The following is a 21,837-nucleotide window of genomic DNA, read 5'->3' as shown; positions in this document are numbered from 1 at the left end:
CATGACAGGAACTGTCCAGAGCAGTAGCAAAACCTCCTTAAAAACCTCTCCCTGCTCTAGACAGTTCCTGACATGGACAGAGGTGGCAGCAGAGAGCACTGTGTCAGACTGGAAAGAATCACTGGAGTTCCCCTTTAATATTTTTTTTTTAAGTCAAATAAATAAAGGAAATAAATTTAAAAAAAAAATCTAAAACTAAAAAGTGCATACCTCTGCAATGTGACATGCACCAGTATCATCCTGCGTGACATGAATGCATTTTGCATGGTATAACCTGCTCAGTCAGTCACAGTGATATCCTACATTCCTATTATGTAGAATGCATGCTACCCCAAACATGATATATTTACCCCTGGATAACCATTTTTGTCTCTTCTAACCCGACCATGTCAAAAATATTTCTGCACCGGGATGAATATGGTTTATGTACAGAGGCTGAAGCTAAGGCTGCCCATCAACAATGATTCTCCACTGAGAACAATTGGTTACGTAGCTACACAGAGTATACACTGACTGGCCATTAGAGTCACCTGCCCTGTCCCGTGGGTACTGTACTGTATGGACATTAGACCTGAGACCTGTGATTGGGTTTCTGTTTATGTGTAAATCCACATTAGAAAATTCAGTGATCGGAGCAACTTGGAACAAGGCCTGGTATATGCAGACTAGTGTGATCAAGAAAACACAGGGATACTGTGGACGGAGCACAGTAAGAGAACTCAAGCCAAACACAATGCTGGTGTCCAAACACACAACTTGCATGGACGGGCTATGACAGAAGATGATCAGTTAAAACGTCATTGGGTCCAAGCGAATGAGAAGAGCAAAAATCCAGGGGGTCAGGAAGCCAACAATTGTATCATTAACCTGGCAGGTGGATCTATATCTCTGCAGATAAACATGATGTGGTCAAGTGGATCTAGATCTATGGAGAAAGATGGATTAGATGAATCTAGATCTTTTTGGGGAAACATGTCCTGGTGAGATGGATTCAGATCTCTAGAGAAACATGTCAGGTGAGATGGATTTAGATGTCTGTGGAGAAACCTGTCCTGGTGAGATGGATCTAGATCTCTGTGGAGAAACACGTCCTGGTGAGATGGCTCTAGATCTCTGTGGAGTAACATGTCCTGGTGAGATGGATCTAGATCTCTAGAGAAACATGTCCTGGTGAGATAGATCCAGATCGCTAGAGAAACATGTCCTGGTGAGATGGATCTAGATCTATGGAGAAAGATGGATTAGATGAATCTAGATCTTTTTGGAGAAACATGTTCTGGTGAGATTGCTCTAGATCTCTGTGGAGAAACATGTCCTGGTGAGATGGCTCTAGATCTCTGTGGAGAAACATGTCCTGTGAGATTGATCTTCTAGATCTCTGTGGATAAACATGTCCTGGTGAGATGGCTCTAGATCTCTGTGGAGAAACATGTCCTGGTGAGATGATCTAGGTCTCTGTGGAGAAACATGTCCTGGTGAGATGGCTCTAGATCTCTGTGGAGAAACATGTCCTGGTGAGATGGATCTTCTAGATCTCTGTGGAGAAACATGTCCTGGTGAGATGGATCCAGATCTCTGTGGAGAAACATGTCCTGGTGAGATGGCTCCAGATCTCTGTGGAGAAACATGTCCTGGTGAGATTGATCTTCTAGATCTCTGTGGAGAAACATGTCCTGGTGAGATGCCTCTAGATCTCTGTGGAGAAACATGTCCTGGTGAGATGGCGCTAGATCTCTGTGGAGAAACATGTCCTGGTGAGATGGCTCTAGATCTCTGTGGAGAAACATGTCCTGGTGAGATGGCTCTAGATCTCTGTGGAGAAACATGTCCTGGTGAGATGGCTCCAGATCTCTGTGGAGAAACATGTCCTGGTGAGATGGCTCTAGATCTCTGTAGAGAAACATGTCCTGGTGAGATGGATCTAGATCTCTGTGGAGAAACATGTCCTGGTGAGATTGATCTTCTAGATCTCTGTGGAGAAACATGTCCTGGTGAGATGGCTCTAGATCTCTGTGGAGAAACATGTCCTGGTGAGATGGCTCTAGATCTCTGTGAAGAAACATGTCCCAGTCAGATGGCTCCAAGATCTCTGTGGAGAAACATGACTTGGTCAGGATTATCTATATCTCTGTGGCACCATTCTGAAGGGAGGGCTGGAATCTGGCAAAAGCCCCTCAGCAAGATGAGACTGGTAGAGAAGGCATTAGGTGCAGAGAATATTTTCTTGGCACACCCTGGGTCCTCTGACACCTGTGGATGGGTGTTTGGACAGTGGGGCTTAGCAAGTCCATCCCCCAACAGTTGTTTCCACCATGGCAGAAGGAGTCCTTCCTCACGACCATGCCACCAGGGTCATGTGGGACACAATGGAGAATTTTCTTGCTTCCCTGGCCTTCACGGTCCCCAGATCTTAATCCTATATAGCATCTTTAAGGTAGAACGGGCATGTCAGGAACTACTATGAGTAATGATCCTGTCCACAAGGGCCCATATTCTTGCAGAACAATTTCATCACCTAGGCCATGATGTTCTTCTGCGGTTCTGAAGGCCAAAGAAGGTCCAACACACACAACTAGATGGGAGGCCCTAACAGAGTGGCCATTCTGCGTATACCTTCTCCTATGTATATAGAGAAATGATGGACATCAGCTCCTCGTAGATGACGAAAACTATGGAGACCTAAAAGGGCAGACTAGATGGACCCAGTGGTCATTTTCTGCCGACAATCTCCTATGTTTCTATTATGACCTTCAGTAAATCCACTTTTACAATCACCAGAAGGATCTGCATGTGTTTCCTTTAAATTGCCGAGATCCTTTAATGACTCATTTACCAAGATCTGCTTTTTTTTTTTTTTTTTTTAGAGCACTGCCCCTTGGAAGGAAGTGGTTCAGTAAGCTGAAAAGCAGGTTTTTAAAGCGGCGTACCTGTGGCTGCATGTAATGTACACGCTAAAGACTATTATCTGCAGAAGGCACGACACTATAGTAATAACTAAACAAAAGAAAAAAAAACTTTAAATAAATCCCTTTAACTGGTTTTCTTTAAATTGCCGGAGCCCCTTTAAGAAGTTTTTGCAAAAGTACAGGAAAAGATAAGCAATGTATCTCTATCATCATCAGAATTCTCTATCTCTCCATATATATATATATATATATATATATATATATATGTATATTATATAAGTTTATACATACATCTATCCTTTGCAATTGTTTCGGTTCTAGGTTCTAGACCAGGGATGGGGAACCCGTGGCCCTCCAGCTGTTGCAAAACTACAATTCCCATCATGCCTGGACAGCCTTTGGCTGTCCAGGCATGATGGGAATTGTAGTTTTGCAACAGCTGTAGGGCCGAAGGTTCCCCATCCCTGTTCTAGACCCTCTGAGAACCTGAATGAAGGGTTCCTGATTGGATTGAAATAAATGGGTTATAGGTGCAGAATATATTGTTGACCAGACGAGAATTATAGCATCGATATATCTATATATATCATATATATATACCGATCCCGTTATTAGAGAACAGTATCAAAGCCATTCTGTAGAACCTTGGTGGTGGTATCATTTGGGTTCTATGGGTTCTAGAGTGTTGCCCCAATGTATAAATATACAATATAAAATATACATATAAAAGACATAGAATATATGTATATAAACTAGTCGTGATAAGTTTTCCAGGTAATTCTGGACATCTGCTCATACATAGAACAGCTGTTTGCATGCGCTGCCTGTCAGGATCCGACCCATCATCCAGCACCGGTACTAGACACACAGCAGGGAACTTTATGCAACTTTGTCAAAGTCCTGTTACTTACCTTGACAGGTGGTCTCAGCGCCTCCAGATGTCCATCACTACAGGCAGCCGGGAGAAGCTCTCATACCTCCACATGGGCTGCAGGAATGTCCGTTCTTCACCTGCGGCCACTACAGAGACTCGGGAGAGTTGTCTCTACTTCAGAGAGTTGTGGGAGGGAGAGAACAAGAGGCATTGTGAAAGTAGTGAGAGAGTCCTGCCCCGGGGAGGGACCTGCTGACTGAGGAAACCTGGCTGAGGAGGAGAGATCTATAACAGCAGGAAAAGTTAAGGTGAAGCCCCGCTTAAAGGATTAGCATAGGGAATTGTGTGACGAGAAACTTTCTACGTCAACTGAGGCGTCACCTGCGTAGCCACCGCAGAGGAACAACGTACAGGCCGTTCAAAGCCCCGTACTCAGATGGTTATTTACTGTGTAATGTCCCATAATAGAGCCGGTCATAGTGCCCCATAATAGTCAGTCATAGTGCCCCATAATAGAGCCGGTCAAAGTACCACATAATAGTCAGTCATAGTGCCCCATAATAGAGCCGGTCATAGTGCCCCATAATAGTCAGTCACAGTGCCCCATAATAGAGCCAGTAACAGTGCCCCATAATAGAGACGGTCATAGTGCCCCATAATAGTCAGTCATAGTGCCCCATAATAGAGCCGGTCATAGTGCCCCATAATAGTCAGTCACAGTGCCCCATAATAGAGCCAGTAACAGTGCCCCATAATAGAGACGGTCATAGTGCCCCATAATAGTCAGTCATAGTGCCCCATAATAGAGCCGGTCATAGTGCCCCATAATAGTCAGTCATAGTGCCCCATAATAGAGCCGGTCATAGTGCCCCATAATAGAGCCAGTAACAGTGCCCCATAATAGAGACGGTCATAGTGCCCCATAATAGTCAGTCATAGTGCCCCATAATAGTCAGTCATAGTGCCCCATAATAGTCAGTCATAGTGCCCCATAATAGTCAGTCATAGTGCCCCATAATAGAGCCGGTCATAGTGCCCCATAATAGTCAGTCATAGTGCCCCATAATAGTCAGTCATAGTGCCCCATAATAGTCAGTCATAGTGCCCCATAATAGTCAGTCATAGTGCCCCATAATAGTCAGTCACAGTGCCCCATAATAGTCAGTCATAGTGCCCCATAATAGAGCCGGTCATAGTGCCCCATAATAGTCAGTCATAGTGCCCCATAATAGAGCCGGTCATAGTGCCCCATAATAGTCAGTCACAGTGCCCCATAATAGAGCCGGTCATAGTGCCCCATAATAGTCAGTCATAGTGCCCCATAATAGTCAGTCATAGTGCCCCATAATAGAGCCAGTCATAGTGCCCCATAATAGAGCCGGTCATAGTGTCCCATAATAGAGCAAGTAACAGTGCCCCCTAATAGTCAGTCACAGTGCCCCATAATAGAGCTAGTAACAGTGCCCCATAATACAGCCAGTCACAGTGCCCCATAATAGAGCTAGTAACAGTGCCCCATAATACAGCCAGTCACAGTGCCCCATAATAGAGCTAGTAACAGTGCCCCATAATACAGCCAGTCACAGTGCCCCATAATAGAGACAGCCACGGTGCCCCATAATAGAGCAAGTAACAGTGCCCCATAATAGAGCAAGTAACAGTGCCCCATAATAGTCAGTCATAGTGCCCCATAATAGTCAGTCATAGTGCCCCATAATACAGCCAGTCCCAGTGCCCCATAATAGAGCCAGTCACGGTGCCCCATAATAGTCAGTCACAGTGCCCCATAATAGTCAGTCCCAGTGCCCCATAATAGTCAGTCACGGTGCCCCATAATACAGCCAGTAATAGTGTCCCATAATAGAGGGGGGCACTTTGTGTTCTGCCTAGTATAAAATGACCCCTCTGACAAGTTGTCCAAAGGAAAGAACTCTCTTAACTAAAAATACTTTCTAGTTTGTTTACTCCAGCCCATGAATAACAATGTTCCGAGAAGGGAAAGGTTTCCATAGTATATATATGACCTTGGATCCATATGGAAGTCACAATTTTCTTCTCACTCTCAGCAGAGATTCAACACAGGTTATATACAAACTATGATAGAGACCAATCACTACAATATTGTGTTTTACTCAATGAAATGTATATAAATACAGCAATGGGGGAGATTTAAAGGGGGAAAATAAAAATGTCTTTCAAATCAATTTCTGTCAGAAAGTTATATAGATTAGTATTTTACTTCTGTTTAAATAAACTTAAGTCTTCAAGTACTTATCAGCTGCTGTATGTCCTGCAGGAAGTGATGAATTCTTTCCAGTCTGACACAGTGCTCTCTGCTGCCACCTCTGTCCATGTCAGGAACTGTCCAGAGCAGCAGCAAATCCCCATAGAAAACCTCTCCTGCTCTGGACAGTTCCTGACAAGGACAGAGGTGGCAGCAGAGAGCACTGTTTCAGACTGGAAAGAATACACCACTTCCTGCAGAGCATACAGCAGCTGATAAGTATGGGAAGAATTACGTTTATTTAAATAGAAGTAAACTACAAATCTATGTAACTTTTTGATATCAGTTGATTTTAAATAAAATGCCAAAGTACCCCTTTAAATTTGTTTGTCTAAGAAACAGACCGAGAATAGGGGATGAGTCTTTGATCAGTGGGGATCGACATCTTAAATCCCCATCGATGAGACTGGTGGTCAGACATGTGTGCTGCTGCTCAATTCAGTTGCCTATTGTTCAGTAGTGAACCACTGACTCCCCGCTCTGACAGTCACTCTTTTGGCCGCAGTCAGCATTCTGCTTCCGGCCACAAGAAGCCGCTTTCTCCTCCTAGCTCCCCAGAGCATGAGTGATGGGAGAGGAGTCGCTCTGTGACTGCAGTGCTGCAGCCAGGTGAGTATAAGGGCCCTATTCCACCGGACGATTATCGTTTGCATAATCGTTAACGATTAACGTTCTTAAACGACCGCTATTGCGAAAGACCTGAAAACGTTCACTCATTACCATGGAACAATAATCGTTACTTATGATCGTAATTGCGATCCTTTTTCTTCGCTATTGCGTTCGTATCTATTACGAACGACCGAACGACGTCTTATTCAATGCGAACGATTTGCGAACGTTTTGCGAACGAGCAACGATAAAAATCGGTCCAGGTCTTATAAAGCGATCAACGATTTCTCGTTCGGTCGTTAATCGTTAACTGCATTTCAACCGAACAATTATCGTTTAGATTTGAACGATTTAACGATAATCTGAACGATAATCGTCCGGTGGAATAGGGCCCTAAGAGGGCTAACTAACAGAGGAGATGCCTAGCATGGGGGATGCTGTCTACTGGGGGGGGGGGGGGTTAAGTAACAGAGTGATCCCTACAGTGTAATCCCTACTACACTAATACACTACTACATTGAGGAATGCAGTAGGGGGGGGGGGGGTAACTTCCCTTTAAAAACCCTGTTTGTCGTTAAAGTGGTAGTTCACCCAAAAAAAATTCTTTTAAATCAACTGGTGCTAGAGATTTGTAATTTACTCTCAAGTCTTCCAGTACGTATCATCTGCTGTATGTCCTGCAGAGAGTGGTATTATTTCCAGTCTGGAGAGCAGTTGAAGTTTTCTATGATAATTTGCTACTGCTCTGGACAGTTCCTGACATGGACAGAGGTGGCAGCAGAGAGCACTGTGTTGGACTGGAAAGAATACACCACTTCCTGCAGGACATACAGCAGCTGATGAGTACTGAAAAACTTGAGATTTTTTTTTTTTAATAGAAGTAAATTACAAATCTCTGGCACTTTATGGCACCAGTTGATCTAAAAGAAGAAAAAAAAATTGGTGAGCAACCCCATATGACAAAGGGTTAAAAAAAAAAACGCATATAGTGCAAAGATGATGCGGCACTCATCCAGTACTGCAAATAGGTGTTTATTTTCCTTACATGCTTGTGGATACTAACAAATCACAGTAGGCTACTATCGTTTCGCGCTCTCACCTCGTTTTCTCTTGGCCCTGAGGAAGCGTGGTGAGAGCGCGAAATGATCGTAGCCTACTGTGATTTGTTTGTATCCACAAAGCACCATCCAGGGGTGTCCGATGATAAGGTATAATGTCCTCCGTGGTGTGGTATATCCAGTGACCCCAGTAAAGATTGAGCTGATCACGGGCAGGTGCGAAGGTACGTCTAATTGAATTATTAAAAAAAAAAGCTAATTGGTGGGGACTCCAGGCGTTATGTTTCCCAATGAATGGCCAATGTCATAGTTTAGAATATTTAAAAACTCCATACACAGTTTACAGTAGTTCTTAGATTACATTCTACATTTTTCACGCTAGGACTAGTATCAGTATGTTTTCAGCATGTGGGAGGAGGTCACACTACCCAAAAGAAAACCTCACAGGCATGGAAAAACACTAGAAAAAACAAAAAAAAAAAACACAGGTTTACATAGGACCCTTATAAGGTGGGGTCTTAAATAGTATTTTATTGGTATTTACTCAACATTTTTTAGCCAAAACCAGCAGTGACACAATGAAAAGATATGTAACTTTTTTTTTTTTTTTATCCAATTCTGGTTTTGGTTAAGAGTAGTGAGCAGATTACAGTACTGACCCCGCCTAAGGTAGCAAAACCAAATGCCATTTTTCAGATCAGGATTTGGATGGGGTATGGTGTGTCACCACTTAACATCATATAACATAATTTCCCAGGGTGCAGGTTGCTTAAAGAATCATAGCATGGAGGTAAAGCTGTCCTAGGCCCAGCCTGAAGGCCTCAAAGGTCCTAGACTAAAGCTATTGAGCACATGTACAGCTTTTCTCCAGAGAATCTGAAAAATACTCTTCCTCTCTCTTTTCTTTAGAAGAAGGATTGGACGAGGCCCCAAGCTTCTCCAAGATTTGACGAGGCCCCCAGCTTCTCCAAGACATAAAAAAATTGGAGGACCCAAAGCAGTTCTGGCCTGGATTCGAAGACTTACACCACATTGTTCCATTGTGGTGCCTGATCATAAGATAGTGTCTAAATAACTATAGGATCAGTAAAACATCTTACTTATTATGCCTGAGACCACATTTCTGACTAAGAAGTTATTGTCTAGGTCCGCTGCCATCTGTGATGTTGTTTGTATCTGAAGTGATGAGAGATGAGCAAACCTCAACCACACTCAGGTTCGTCCAAACCCAAACACTCTGCATATGATTACCGGTGGCTGTAGAAGTTGGATGCAACCCTAGGGAGTCATGAAAAACATGGATACAGCCTATGGCCTGTGACTGTATCCATGTTTTAGAGGCAGCCATCGGTAATCAAGTGTAAACCATTGGGGATTAGAAGATCCCAAGTGTGCTCGAGGTTTGCTCAACTCTAGAAGAGACTAGAGATGTGAGAACTTGCCGAAGGTTCAGGTTCCATGTTTGCCATGCAGCCCTTGGGTTGCATCCATCTCATCCAAGCAGTGGCATTTAAATGGCAATCCTTCGGGTTCATGCGAACCTGGAACTTTTGGCAAGTTTGCTCATCTGTAGAAGAGACCATAAAAATTCATGGACCATGATGGTTTCCTGAACCTTATTAAGCCCATGATGGTTTCCAGAACCTTCTTGAGTCCATGATGATTTCCTGAACCTTGCTGAGTCCATGATGGTTTCCTGAACCTTGTTAAGTCCATGATGGTTTCCAGAACCTTGCTGAGTCCATGATGGTTTCCTGAACCTTGTTAAGTCCATGATGGTTTCCAGAACCTTGTTGAGTCCATGATGGTTTCCTGAACCTTGCTGAGTCCATGATGGTTTCCCGAACCTTGTTAAGTCCATAATGGTTTCCCGAACCTTGTTGAGTCCATGATGGTTTCCTGAACCTTGCTGAGTCCATGATGGTTTCCCGAACCTTGTTAAGTCCATGATGGTTTCCAGAATCTTGTTGAGTCCATGATGGTTTCCAGAACCTTGTTGAGTCCATGATGGTTTCCTGAACCTTGTTACCTCCATGATGGTTTCCCGAACCTTGTTGAGTCCATCTCCAGATTTACGCTTTTTATGTTGATAATACATACAATATATATATGAGAAAATAAATCTGAGACTTCTCATGACACGGCAGAAGTTTTTTTTTACTTGTTGTGGCTTGTAAACTTTGCAGTCAAGGAAATTTCAAGCTCGTTCCATGAATGTTTTTGCAGCAGGTTGTCATCTGTGAGCTCTCACCTGATGCTTTGTATTCTATATAGAAATGACTGTGTGTCGTATAAAAAACTCATCTGTGGGTTTCTTCTGAAAGCCTCAGCGCTCCTCATATGTCACGTCCTCCTACTCATCTACTGTAGATGTCTCATGTTGATGCTTTTACTGTTACCGTCGGTGCAGAAACAGAAGACTTTCCTATTGTTCCCTGGAATGTTGTTCAATGTAGTTCTTCCTCAGGATGGATAGAACCGATGTCACACCATGTCAGTCTCAGGGCTGGAGATGTGTAAGAATAATTACTGTAGAAAGAAAAATCCTAGAACTGCCTCGGGAAACATTGAAATTCTGGTTTCACAAGTAAAGTCGGGTTCAGCTATCTGCCTCGACCCTCCTGTCAGCATGTATGGTTGGCCGGGCCAATCAATCATCAAATTGCAAGGAGAGGTGAAGCAGGGTACAGAGGGCATAAGGATTTAGGTGACCTCTATCACCCACCCCTTTCCCCCTGGCTTAGCTCTCCACTACCCACCCTCCACCTTTGCTATCTCTACACTACCCACCCTACACTTTGGCTGGCTCTCCACTACCCACCCTTCACCTTTGCTAGCTCTCTACTAACCCCTTCCACCTTGGCTAGCTCTCCACTACCCACCCACCACCTTGGATAGCTCTCCAATACCCACTCTCCACCTTGGCTAGATCTTTACTACCCACCATCCACCTTGCCTAGCTCTTTACAACCTACCCCCGCACCTTGGCTAGCTGTCCACTACCCATCTGTCACCTTGGCTAGCTCTCCACAACCCACCCTCGATCTTGGCTAGCTTTCCACATCCTACACCCCTCTCACCTTGGCTAGCTCTCTACTACCCACCCCCAACTTGGCTAGCTCTCAACCATACTCCACCTTGGCTAGCTCTCCACTACACACCCATCATCTTGGCTAGCTCTCTATTACCCACATTCCACCTTGGCTTGCTCTCCACTACCCACCCACCACCTTGGATAGCTCTCCAATACCCACTCTCCACCTTGGCTAGATCTTTACTACCCACCATCCACCTTGCCTAGCTCTTTACAACCTACCCCCGCACCTTGGCTAGCTGTCCACTACCCATCTGTCACCTTGGCTAGCTCTCCACAACCCACCCTCGATCTTGGCTAGCTTTCCACATCCTACACCCCTCTCACCTTGGCTAGCTCTCTACTACCCACCCCCAACTTGGCTAGCTCTCAACCATACTCCACCTTGGCTAGCTCTCCACTACACACCCATCATCTTGGCTAGCTCTCTATTACCCACATTCCACCTTGGCTTGGTCTCCACTACCCACCCTCTACCTTGGCTTGGTCTCCACTACCCACCCTCCACCTTGGCTAGCTCTCCACTAACCATACTCCACCTTGGCTAGCTCTCCACTACCCACTCCCACCTTGGCTTGGCCTCCATCACCAATCCATGAGCATCACAGTATCCAGTCCAGCCAAAAATGGCAATGCCTTATGAGAAATGGCCATGCCTTAGTGTGGCTCTCTTCTGAAGTTTATTTTTATTTATTCCCTATATATATATATATGCACACAATTTTTTTCTTAGGCTCCACAAAATATGGAATAAATAGATGATTGTGGGATTCCAACATCTGGGAAAGGAGGTTCTCCGAGTGAATGGAGCTACAGTCCATACTCGGCCATCGCTCTATTCATTCCCTATAAGATCGATATGTTTGGAAATCCCGTAGACGGTAAATGGGCATTGACTCCATTCACACAAGGCACAACTGAACTATCTGAATTATCACTATGCTACTTGGTTCATTAAGAAATGTGTCACCTGATTTCCAGACGGTAAAGAGTCAAGTCGTCTTTCGGTAAGGCTTTGTTTATCCATGAAATTGACAAAGGCGTAATAAAACAGCACCACTCCCAGGACAGAAAACGTCCCTCCTCTACAAATGGAAGAACAAAGCAGATCTGAAGTTCATCTCATAGCCATGTTGCTTCGTGATCACCAGTTTATTTAATCTTCCCACCCTTATGCCTCATGACGTCGAGATAAAACAAGACGACAGGAGACAAATAGAGCAGTCTCCACCCAAGCTGGATTCTCTATTCATCATCACATCCAGCTTGAGAAGTGTTTATAACAAACAATATATAATTAATGTTGAGCGGATTTACCAAATTGTTCGGGTCCGGCAACGTTCTCCGAACCTGAACAATCGGTTGGAGAAGTTGGATGCCGCTCTAGGGAGTCCTGGAAAACATGGATACAGCCTATGGCCAATGGCTGTATCCATGTTTTTCTGGCATCTCCACAACGTCAACCACTTTCTTCAGCTGTTGGGAGCCAAGTGCCGGACATTCGGGTTTAGAGAATGTTGTCGAACCTGAACAGTTCTGCAAGTCAACTCAGCACTATATATAGTCTCTTCCCTTAGTTCCTGCCCTTGTGACCTATACCACAGACTATCCCCCCGGTGACCTCTGCCCATCACCAGTCCAGCTCTTCTAGGTATACAGGTTCTTACTGCCCTCCTGTCTGTGACCACCGTCCACCACCCCCATAATGGACCCACCGTGCCCAGGTTTACCAGGTCCTGATATTCTGCCATAAACACTATGGTGGGAAGATCCCTAATCATTTTAGCTCCACTATAGTTCTGCACCCGTCAGACCCGGGTAATAGTGGACTGGAGGAATATTACTTTATAAATATCTTACTGCCCCTCTATCCAGGATGTGTACAGATAAAGGACAAATACTGTGTATTGCCCCCTCTAACATCAATGACAGCTTAAAGTCTTTTGTGGTAGTTGTGGATGAGACTCTTTATGTTCTCAGATGGTAAAGCTGCCCATTCTTCTTGGCAAAAAGTCTCCAGTTCCTGTAACTTCCTGGGCTGTCTTGCATAAACTGCGTGCTGGAGATCTCCCCAGAGTGGCTCAATGATATTGAGGTCAAGAGGCTGAGATGGCCACTCCAGAACCTTCACTTTGTTCTGCTGTAGCCAGTGACAGTTCAATCATGACAACCAAAAACATCCAAATGACTCTGTTTTAAAAGTTTACATAGCCTGGGGATTTTGGCCTGATAGCATGCACAGAAGTTGACACAAATTGACAAAAATTTCGGCCACAACTGCCCAAAAAATTGTGATGCAAAGAAAAAAAAAGCAAATAACATCAGCTGAAATCCAGGACTTTCTGAAAACTAGCGGTGTGGCTGCTTCAAGATGCAGAATAGGGAGGCACTTGAAGAAAAATGGGCTGCATGGTCACGTTGCCAGAAGAAAGATATCACTGTGCAAATGCCACAAAGTATCTTACCTACAATATTCTAAACAGCACAGAGACGACCCCCAAAACTTCTGGAACAAGGTCATTTGGAGTGATGAAACCTAAAACAAACTTTTTGGCCACAACCATAAACGTTACATTTGGAAAAGTGTCGGCAAGACCTATGATGATGGGGGTGGATCGCTGATATTTTGGGGATATGTGAGCTACAAGGGCACAGGAAACTTGATCAAAGCTGAAGGAAAGATGAATCCAGCCAGTTATCAGCAAATACTGGAGACAAATCTGCAGTCATCAGCCTGAAAACTGTGCATTGGACAATCCAACATGACAGCCATATGGAGACCCATATGATGTTCTTAAAGGGGTAATCCGTACGTTTTCTTTTTAAATCAATTGGTGTCAGAAAGTTATATAGATTTTTAATTTACTTCTATTTCTTCCAATACTTATCAGCTGCTGTATGCCCTACAGGAAGTGGTGTATTCACAAATTCACATGCAGATAGTGTTTTTCTTCCCTATACTGCAGGTGTAATATTACCCACATGGAACACTATAGAGAAATACACAGAATAAATTCAGCTTAGCACAGAAGTGTAGGGATACAGTTTGCAGTTTGCAAATATGGGCAGATGCCAGGGCCCTTTGCGTCTATGTAAACTTGCTGTATGTTTGTGAAGGTGTGGCAGACAGGGGACACAATGTAATTACTACACGTGGGGCTGGCACTGTTATATGGCGCCACGATATACTGTTCATACAATATTGTTCATGATAGATCCCTGGTCTTTAAAGGGGTGCTCCAGCAAAAAATCTTTGTCTTTCAAATCAACTAGTTTCAGAAATTTATATAGATTTGTAATTGGCTGCAACTGCATTCTCACAGAAACAGCACCACTCCTGTCCTCAGTTTGTGTGTGAATTGGCGGCTCTGTTACATTGAAGGAAATGGTGCTGAATTGTAATACCACACCCAACCTGAGGACAGGGGTGGCACTGTTTATGCAAGAAAGTAGCTATGCTTTTTCTAATCCTGGATAACCCCTTTAAAGGAACAGGAAAGTAGTATTGGAGAATCCCCAAAAACCTTGGTAATGAAGTAGTTAACTGTGTCTAATAAGGATGACACGTGATTCACCTTCTGTCACTTTTATCAATCAGATATCAGATTTGAAGTTGGACTAAATATCCCCTGGAAAAGACGTAATAAATGCAATTAGCCTGATGTGTAGAGTGGACACAACTTATAGGAGAGGCTCCGCATCAAAGCAAGAGGCCTGAGTGACTCCTGCCGCACACAAGAGCACTTGATCTTCTCCTGCACTGATAGTTCTAGTTATGGGATGGTGAGATAGCACCACCTGGTGTCCAATCATTGTAAGTGCAGTCTGTCAAGATTCCAATAAAATAAGTGACTGACGTTGTTCTATGCATCCATTCTGTGACCCAATGTATGCATAATGGGGGAGATTTATCAAACACGGTGTAAAGTGAAACTGTCTCAGTTGCCCCTAGCAACCAATCAGATTCCACCTTTCATTTTCCAAAGAATCTGCGAGGAATGAAAGGTGGAATCTGATTGGTTGCTAGGGGCAACTGAGCCAGTTTCACTTTACGCCATGTTTGATAAATCTCCCCCTATGTGTATTAACATTTATCGAACATGGTGTAAAGTGAAACTGGCTCAGTTGCCCCTAGCAACCAATCAGATTCCACCTTTCATTCCTCACAGGCTCTATGGAAAATGAAAGGTGGAATCTGATTGGTTGTTAGGGGCAACTGAGCCAGTTTCACTTTACACTATGTTTGATAAATCTCCCCAATCATCATATACTATACAGTCTATGGCTGTATCCATGTTTTTCAGGACTGCATAAGGTGACATCCAACTTCCTAAAACCCGTTAAGCATAGTCATAATCTTTTACATTTAAAGGGGTACTCCAGTAAGAATCTTTTTCTTTCAAATCAACTGGACTCAGAAAATTATATAGATTTGTAATTTACTTCTATTTAAAAATCTCAAGTCTTCCAGTACTTATCAGCTGCTGTTTGTCCTGTAGGAAATGTTGTTTTCTTTTCAGTCTGAAAAAGTGCTCTCTGCTGCCACCTCTGTCCAGAGCAGCAGCAAATCCCCATAGAAAACCTCTCCTGCTCTGGACAGTTCCTGACATGGACAGAGGTGGCAGCAGAGAGCACTGTGTCAGACTGGAAAGAATACACCACTTCCTGCAGGACATACAGCAGCTAATAAGTACTGGAAGACTTGAAGACTTAAAAATTTTAAATAGAGGCAAATTACAAATCTATATAAACTTTCTGATTTGAAAGAAAAAGATTTACGCTTGATAACCCCTTTAACTGCAAGTGCTTGTCTGGAGCACTTGCAGTTAAAGGGACATTTGCAGCACCCAGGAGACCCACTTGGCCACCAGGTGCTGCAAACGATGATGGCTCAGGGGGCCCAGTATATTGCAGGAATGGGCCCTGATGTGGAGGCCCTGTAGCAGTCGCTATGGCTGCTATGGTGATAGTTACGTCCCTGAGATGATGTCATATACTCACTATAGGAGTCTGTCTCTGTCATGTGTGCACAGAGCTTTGAAAGAACACAGCGCACAGTTCTCCTGACTTGTTTTAAGGATTGTGGGGACTCAAAACACCCAGAACCTGAGTGATCAAATGTTTATGGAAGTGTCAGTGGCCATTTAAAGGAGTTGTTTGGGGTAATTTGTGGTTTGGAATGATGTGAAAATAAATAACAAGTGATACTCACCTACCCTGATCCCCTTACGCTCCGATACTCGCCTGCCCCCATCCCCTACGCTCCGATACTCGCCTGCCCCCATCCCCTACGCTCCGATACTCGCCTGCTCCCATCCCCTACGCTCCGATACTCGCCTGCTCCCATCCCCTACGCTCCCATACTCGCCTGCCCCCATCCCCTACGCTCCCATACTCGCCTGCCCCCATCCCCTACGCTCCCATACTCGCCTACCCCCATCCCCTACGCTCCCATACTCGCCTACCCCCATTCCCTACACTCCCATACTCACCTACCCTCATCCCCTACACTCCCATACTCACCTACCCTCATCCCCTACACTCTTGATACTCACTTACCCTTATCCCTCACACGCCGATACTCACCTACCCTCATTCCCTACACTCCCATATTCACCTACCCTGATCCCCTACACTCCCATACTCACCTACCCTGATCCCATGCACTCCTGATCTCTGCTTGTCACCACTTCTTCCTGGTTCCAGTGATGAATTGCCCCACAAGACAATCATTGTGGTCAGTCTCTGGCCGGGGAGGGTATTTGCTATGGGAATCTTGTCAGAATCTGATGGCTACAGAACAGATTGGATAAGTATGGCTGCAGATTATACAATAGTGGCCTGTCCATATGGTCCCCACCTCCCCCTCTCAGTCAAACATAGAACAAGTAAGCGAAACAAATAACTTACTTTCAGAATAGACTAAATTTACCCTGCAGCCTACACTTTCTATATATACAGGGCAGCACGCTGTCACTCCATCTGTTATCTCCTGTATAATCCCACATATGTTATATGTACATCAGATCATGTATTCCTAGGATGAAAGGGCTTGTACAGCATAAGGTTGACCCTACTCCATGAGGGTGACCCTACACCATAACGGGTGATCCTACACCATAAAGGGTGACCCTAGACCATGAGGGTGATCTTACTCCATGAGGGTAACCCTACACCATGAGGGTGACCCTGCACCATGAGGATGATCCTACTCCATGAGGGTAACCCTGCACCATGAGGGTGATCCTACAACATGAGGGCGATCCTACACCATGCCTATGCCGACTTGTACTTTGTCTACTCTATATGCAGTCGCCACAAGTTTTCCAATTTTTCAGATACTTATCACCTACTCCCCCACCGATCAGATACTTATCACCTACTCCCACCGATCATATACTTATCACCTACCCCCCCAACAATCAGATACTTATCAACTACCCCCCACCAATCAGATACTTATCACCTACCCACCAATCAGATACTTATCAACTACCCCCCACCAGATACTTATCACCTACCCACCAGATACTTATCAACTACCCCCCCACCAATCAGATACTTTTCACCTACTCCCCCACCGATCATATACTTATCATCTACTCCCCCACGATCATATACTTATCACCTACCCCCAACCGATCAGATACTTATCAACTACCCCCCCACCGATCAGATACTTATCAACTACCCCCCACCAATCAGATACTTATCACCTACCCACCAATCAGATACTTATCACCTACCCCCCACCAGATACTTATCACCTACCCCCAACCGATCAGAAACTGATCAACTACCTCCCACCTCCCACTCATCACCTATCCTCCATGATCAGACAGTGATCAACTATCCCCCACCGATCAGATATCTATCACCTACCTCTTACGATCAGATACTTATCACTTATCCCTCACCGATCAGATACTTATCACTTATCCCTCACCGATCAGATACTTATCACTTATCCCTCACCGATCAGATACTTATCACTTATCCCTCACCGATCAGATAATTATCACCTACCCACCGATCAGATATCTATCACCTACCCCCCACCGATCAGATATCTATCACCTACCCCCCACCGATCAGATATCTATCACCTACCCCCCACTGATCAGATATCTATCACCTACCCCCCACTGATCAGATATCTATCACCTACCCCCCACTGATCAGATACTCATCACTAGGGATGAGCGAACCGGGTTTGGGTTTGAGTCCATCCGAACCCGAACGATCGGCATGTGATTAGCGGTGGCTGCTGAAGTTGGATAAAGCCCTAAGGCTATGTGAAAATCATGGATATAGTCATTGGCTGTATCCATGTTTTCCAGACAACCTTAGAGCTTTATCGAAGTTCAGCAGCCACCGCTAATCAAATGCCGAACGTTCGGGTTCAGATGGACTCGAGCATGCTCGAGGTGCGCTCATCTCTACTCATCACCTATCCTCCATGATCAGATACTCATCACCTATCCTCCATGATCAGATACTGACCAGCTATCCCTCACTGATCAGATACTTACTACCTATTCCTGACCGATGATATACTGATCACCTAAGCCCCCTTCCCGATCAGATACTGATCACCTCTCTGTAGAGATCCACCTTGGACAATCCCTTTTTGATCTTACGTCTGCTGGCAATGAGCTGATCACAGAAGGTCACTGTGATCCATAACATTTAGCAGTAATCCCGGAAATCAGTGTCCAGTTTCCCTGCAGCGCCTCCGCAGGAGCAATTAAGTATTACATAGTTCTCATTGAAGTTAATGTATTGTCATGTCTGGTCTTCTAGACACTCTTTTTAACCCCTTTTAGCAATGGCAAACAATAAAGTATCCTTAAGAGGTACCACGCCCCTCCATTCAATTCTTAAAGGGGTATTCCCATCTCAACTTATCCCTTGTATATAGAACAGGGCATACACCAGTCTGACAACACATCTACACTTTATTGCAGAGTTGTCAATAGGCAAAAAAAAAAACAACAGTAAAGTAAATTAGTCAAATGACAAAACCATTAAGTGTAATGGAAGAACAGCGCCCCCTACAGTTATACTCTATACAAACATCTTCCACCCTGAAGTCTCATAGAGACCAAATGCTGGATAACAAGGAAGGTAGTTACTGTCCAGGAGTATTTCCACAAGAAAGACATAGCGACAGGGAAAAAAACAACAACAAAAAGACGACTGCATTATATGTGGGTTCAGTTTGGGAATTCTCCATTTGATCCTTTGTAGGTGAAAGTGATTAAAACACTAAGAAATTTCGCCCCCTAGTGGTTGTTGTGTTTAATCCCTCCACAGGAGAGTTGCGCTGCAGTGTAAATCACTGATCCTACACAGGTCTATACTTGCCCATAGTACATCACTGAAGTTATTGGAGATTCATTTATATCAGGTCACTGCCTTAAAGGGGTTATCCAGGATTAGAATGAGCACAGCACCACCCCTGTCCTCAGGTCGTGTGTGGTATCACAATTCAGCTCTATTCACTTTAATGGGACAGAGCTGTAATACCACAAACAGCCTGAGGACAAGAGTGGAGCTGTTTCTGGAAGAAAGCAGACATGTTTTTCAAAGACTGGACAACCCCTTTAAGTTTCCATTGAAAAAAAAAAAATTAAAGGCTAAATCAACTTCAAGTTAAAGGGAATGTGTCATCAGAAAATAACCTATTGTTTAAATCAGATTTTTAAGTGAAACTTATTTAATTTAATCTGAATTTTAAAATAAACCTTTCAGTTTTCCTTCTGGCCACTAAGCCTAATAATACACTGATACTTCCTGTTCTTACTATCACAGATAGAATTACAGTGAAAGCTGATCAGTGGATACATAAGATAGGATCACCCTCTTGGTGTAGGGTCGCCCTCATAGAGTAGAATCATCCTCATGGTCTAGGGTCACCCTCATCGAGTAGGATATGTCCATGTAGCTGCTGTAAAGCGTCTCTATAAATGCTTTAACCAGAGAAGATCTGAGGCAAGATGGCTGCCCCCATAATAGTCTGCAAAAATGAAATAAAAAAAAAAGAGATGATAGAAAAAAAGAACATATATCAGTATTTGACTCTAATTTGTTAAAAAAAAATAAAAAATAGGTGACACATTCCCTTTAAAAAAAAAAACAAAATAAAAAAAAAAATTGAGGTGACAACTATGGCTGCCAGTGATTTTTCCCATCTTTCGCCTAGTTATGATGATCAAATCCAATGAGATATAAGAAGGTGAGGGAGGAGATGCTGAGTGACAACCATCTGGGGGGAGGCTCTAATGGCAGCCATATTAGTTGTCACACAGCTCTTAGAGGGGGAAAAAATTTAACATATATATTTTTTTTTTAAAAATTGCTGAATATAACCTGTTAGGGGAAGCTAACGTGGGGTCGATATTTATGGGTGACATTTTTCATTTAGTGGAAATGCCCTTTAAGAGTTAACACAAGGGTTTGACACTATTTTGTTACACATAACATGAAAAATGACAATATAACCATTCACATAGTACAAAAGTAACTTGCTCCGCCCACTTCAGAATCACCGATTTCCTTTTTTTTTAATGGGTGTGATTATTATTATTATTATAAAGGAACAATTTTGTGGGTGGGGCTAAAGCAACCGATCCTTATCAATCAGGGATAGCTAGTGTTTACTTTGCAGCGCCATCATGTGGGGAAATGAAGTATTACATGTAATAAAGACATTGAGGGTGTGTCAAACACAGGCACTCTCTGATTAGCCTCTGATTTAAGAAAGACTAGTCACCCCTTAGAAAGTGGTTAAAAAGAGTGTCTCCTGCTCTGGAGGACTGAGCCTGTCCATGCACAACATGAACAGTCTACTGAATCCAATGGAAATGGTGCCTGTGGGGGTTTCACCTGTGGGGGTGCTGCATAGAACCTGCTCACCTGCTACCGTGTTCCCACAAATTACAGATGATCGGATAGTATCATGAAGAGAGAAATCTAAATCTGGTTTCTATCATACATCCTTGGAGGCAGCAGTGTAAACAATGGAGTTTCTTAGAGGGTTTGTTTCAGGAAAATTGAAAAGGTGGGCCCAACACGTTCAACTGCAATTTCCAGGAAGTACTGGCAGTTGCTCTCCACTGAGCCTGCATGCAAGGAACCAGGAAGTGATTAAATCCATGGGGGAGAAAAACAGTACTAAAAACTGCATATATGTCCTTCTTTACATATATGGAAGTGATTTTACCAACTTTGCTTCATGGCACAATCCCTTTAAGGTCTCCATACACATTAGTGACAAGTTGGTTGGGAGATACATGGTGTAAAGTGGAACTGGCTCAGTTGCCCCTAGCAACCAATCATATTCCACCTTTCATTTTCCAAAGAGTCTGTGAGGAATGAAAGGTGGAATCTGATTGGTTGCTAGGGGCAACTGAGCCAGTTTCACTTTAAACCATGTTTGATAAATCTCCCCCTATGTGTGTACAGTATTATTAGCCCTAAGAGCTGATTACAGTCCCTGTCGAGGAAGCAGTAATTTTTAAATTGCACTACATGTCCCAGCAAGGCCTGTGCATTTCAGGCCTGCACAGTGGATGTCGAGGGAAGGGGGGTCTGTGATCAGTTTCAAAGACATATAAACAAGTGTAGCAGAGCTGATTTTGTCATATATAGGACTGCATTCAAATACTTATCTTAAAGTGGCTTTCCCTTTAAACAATCCCTTTTAGTTATGCTGCGCTTACACGGATCGATCGTGCAAATTCACACGACAACGATCGAATTCGACCGATAATCGTACGTGTAAACGCAGCGAACGATCAAACACCGAACGAGAAATCATTCATTTTGATCTTACAACATGTTCTCAAATCGTCGTTCGCAAAAAATTCGAAGATCGTTTCGTGTAAACAGTCGTTCGCCGATTTAACCAATGTGTGAGATAGGCTTAAGCGATCGCAACACGAATTTTCCGTACGATATATCGTACCATTTAAACGCTGATTGTTATGAAAAAAACAATCGTTACTCCG

The 21,837-nt window shown here is 43.8% G+C and overlaps 1 protein-coding gene across 1 annotated transcript in view; it reads right to left on the bottom strand.

The window, feature by feature from the left end:
- The window catches only part of CRACR2A (calcium release activated channel regulator 2A), a 73,894-nt gene extending 69,892 nt beyond the window's left edge, over positions 1-4,002 (bottom strand). The window contains exon 1 of the mRNA XM_069968523.1: positions 3,818-4,002. The gene's annotated coding sequence lies outside the window, so the exon portion shown is untranslated. The remainder of the gene's footprint in view (positions 1-3,817) is intronic.
- Positions 4,003-21,837: the final 17,835 nt, after the last annotated feature.

Source organism: Dendropsophus ebraccatus, chromosome 1, assembly GCF_027789765.1.
Source record: "Dendropsophus ebraccatus isolate aDenEbr1 chromosome 1, aDenEbr1.pat, whole genome shotgun sequence".
Classification (NCBI taxonomy): domain Eukaryota; kingdom Metazoa; phylum Chordata; class Amphibia; order Anura; family Hylidae; genus Dendropsophus; species Dendropsophus ebraccatus.
Note: the sequence above shows the minus strand (reverse complement) of the source record. Positions and strands in the feature narration are given on the sequence as shown.